Consider the following 3792-nt stretch of genomic DNA (forward strand, 5'->3'; position numbering starts at 1 on the left):
ACAAACACTGTAAGCACCAACCTGTGTTTTTACACAAATTAATTCACTTAATTCTCACAAAACCTTATTGAGTAGATTGTCATCCTCGTTTTTACAGATGGTAAAAAAAAGATGGTTAACTAACTAGTCCCAAGTGACAGAGCTGGGAAGCAGCAGAGCAGGGACTCGAACCCAGAGAGACTGGCTCACGTGTGTGCCCTTACCTGCGGTGCAACACAGCCTAACAAATCCTGGTCTATGAAGCTCCAAGTATTATTCTAGGCACCAGGAAGATAGTATTGGAAAAACAAACCAGTAAAAACTCAACATTCAGGTTTTTATTGAGCTGATATTCCTGATGGAGAAAAACAAAGAACAAATTTATAAGCAAGTAAAAGTATAAAATAACGGTAGGTAATATGTGTTATGAAAAAATAAAGCGGGGCTGGGGAGAGGGAGTGAGGGGCACGGGTGGTGCTGTTTTGGACAAGGTGGTCTGGTAAGGCATCTCTGGTGTGCTGACATTTGAACAGAGAATGCTTTGGGGGAAGAACATTCTAAGCGAAGGTAAGTTAGTACAAAGAGGCTGCCCAGCTTATCCTGACAGGAAACAACCAGAAGGCTCAGGAGGCTGCAGGGGACAGGAGAACAGTAGGAGATGAGGCCGGAGAGGGGGGTCAGACTTGGATCTAGTAGGGTTTTGTAGGAGTTTAGATGGAATTATAAGTGTAGCAGGGGGGCTCTGAGCAGAAGCCAGTGTTGAGAATGGATTATAGAGGTGAGATTAGAAGGCGACTGCTGTAGACTAGGTGAGAGGTGATGGACACCAAAATGTTTACGTAGCATGGGAACCCAGGGATAGGGTTGCCAGATTTAACAAATAATTCCTCCAGGGGTCCTCCCAGAGGAGCCTCCAGAAGTCAGCTGTGCAGTGGGTGAGGTCCCAGGAGCCTAGGAGAGGGTGGCAAGCTGCTAGAATACCTCTCTCCTCTCTGGGAGGACTGGGAACTTGTGAGAACACAGCCAAGCACAGAGACTTTATGGGTTGATTCCAGCACATCTTAAGTTAGCACAGCAATCAAAAGCATCCCCAGCACTAAAAGAGGGAAACTAAAATCATGATGCGTGGTTCTAGGAAGGGTGTGAAAACAGGCACTCACATGCTGCAGGGGGAGTGTACATGGGCACAATCATTTTGATTTGGTTTTTGTTTTTTTTTTTCGGTTGTACCAGGTCTTAGCTGCGGCTCGCTGCCTCCTTAGTTGCGGCTCGTGGGCTCTTTAGTTATAGCACGCGGGCTCCTTAGTTGTGGCATGCAAACTCTTAGTTGCAGCATGCATGTGGGATCTAGTTCCCTGACCGGGGTGGAACCTGGGACCCCTGCATTGGGAGCGCTTAGTCTTATCCACTGTGCCACCAGGGAAGTCCCGATTTGGATTTTTTTAAAAGACTGTTTTTTAAAAAAAGAAAATAAAAGTATTAAATTTAAAAACTATTCTTTGGGAATTCCCTGGTGGTGCAGTGGTTAAGAATCCGCCTGCCAATGCAGGGGACACAGGTTCGAGTCCTGGTCCGGGAAGATCCCACATGATGAGGATCAACTAAGCCCCTGCGCCACAACTACTGAAACCTGTGCGCTTAGAGCCTGTGCTCTGCAACAAGAGAAGCCACCGCTCGCCGCAACTAGAGAAAGCCCGCGTGCAGCAATGAAGACCCAACGCAGCCAAAAGTAAAGAGATAAATAAATTTATTTTAAAAATAAAAAAATACTATTTTTCCCCAGAAATCACACTTTTAGAAATTTATTTAAGGAATCAATCCTAAAAATGAGCAAATATCCATGGACAAAGAAGTCCATCACAGCATTGTTTATAAAGGCAAAAAAATTTGGATATGACATAAAGTTTCAACAAAAGAAAAATAGGGAATTCCCTGGCCGTCCTGTGGTTAGGACTTGGAGCTTTCACTGCTAGGGCCTGGGTTTAATACCTGGTCGGGGAACTAAGATCCCACAAACCACAAGGCGAGGAAAAAAAAAAAAAAAAAAGACAAGTATGTGAAGAAGTAGTTGGGAGACAAGGAAAGTCAAATCACCAATAAATATATTGAAAAGATGGTCACCCTCATGAATAATCAGGGAAATGTAAAAGTGATAACATTACCATTTCACAAAACTAGGAGGACTTCGCCTTTACCTGTAAAGTTGCATTTTATTTAACAATTCTGCAGCCCAGCAATGCACCTTAGCACCCAGATTATGGTCTCTAACTAGGGCTGGTTGCAGAAAAGGCCAAGTCTGTGTCTAGGGCTGAAAGGTACAAGATGAGCCTGGAACATCTTGTAGACCCAGGAAGCAAGGAAATTTTCAAAGATTAACATAAGCTTGTTGGAAAGACAAGAATCTTGACAAAGGGGCTCCCGCTGGCCAACGCTAAGACCATTAAAACCCTAAAAAAAAACCTGTTGGGCTGAGGTCAGTGTTGGGCTTGGCCCACTAAAGTATTCACAGAAGAGTGAACATAAAGTTCTGAACTCTTTAAAAAGGGTGAATAGAATAAAATAATCCTATTTTGTTGTCTTGTTAGTGAAAAAAAATTTTTTTAAATGAAAGCAAAAAAATAACAAAATGTGTGTTTGTTAATTCTAGGAGATGGTACACACGTGCTTGTTTTAGTTTTCTTTTTTTAACTTAATAACAATTTTTAAGTGTGTCTAGGATAGAGGTAACACTAATGTTTGCTTTATAATTACTTCGTAAGAAGTACATGCGCTTTATACATTCTTCTGATGTATGTTGTATTTTACAATTTAAAAGTTTTTGTTAAAAGAATTCAACAGTGAGGGATTGCTTGATTAAATTTCAATGTAGCTGTTACATGGCATAATGTGCAATCATTAGAATGATGTACTGACATGGAACATATTGAAAACAGCAGGGTACAGAGTAGTGCATTTTGTATAATTGCAACTTATAAATTGAGAGGATGAATATATTTGTATAGGCAGACCAGGAAATGTGAGTGTGCTCACCAATGTGTCGACTGGGGTTATCTCTGCGTGGTAGGATTTGGGATAATTTCAATTTTTTGTGAGCTTGTCTGAATTTTAAAATAGTTTGATCACAGGCATGTATCATCATTATAAAAGCAACATGCTATAAAAATCCAAACAACCTCAATCCAATCTCCCATACATAACGACTCTAAACAGAGTTTAATGACTATTCTCCTCGACTGTTCTTTCAGACCTCACACACACGTTTTCTTTTCTCTTTTTTTTAACAAAAATGAGAGGACCCTGTACCTATTGTTCTACAACCTGCATTTCTTATTTAACAACACTGTTATAGAGATATTTTGTTTGTGAATCACACTTGTACAGTCAGAAAAAAGCACAATTATTTATGGTTTTGGAAACAAAATGCTGTAGGTATATATTATTAACATGATAAAATGTGAAAAAAAAGACTAACAACATATGTAATATGATTCTATTTCATAAAAATAACTAAATCTAAATAGGCAAACAAAAACGCAGACAAAAATTTTTAGAATATACCAAACTGTTAAATGTGATCATCTTGTTGAGGATGAGAAGGCAAAGCTGTTGATCTTTTCTGCTTTATATTCTTCTTTATTTTCTTTAAAAACTTTTTTGCAATGAGCATACATTGCTTCTTTTTAATTTATGAACTTTACCCCTCCCCAGGTTTATTGAGATATAATTGACATTGTGTTTTGAACTCTTAAAATCTTTTTTTTTAAATCGCGGTAATAAATGTTTGCTCTTCATCAAACATAAAATCCAGTACTT

This window comes from Tursiops truncatus, chromosome 15 (genome assembly GCF_011762595.2).
Source record: "Tursiops truncatus isolate mTurTru1 chromosome 15, mTurTru1.mat.Y, whole genome shotgun sequence".
In the NCBI taxonomy this organism is placed as follows: Eukaryota; Metazoa; Chordata; class Mammalia; order Artiodactyla; family Delphinidae; genus Tursiops; species Tursiops truncatus.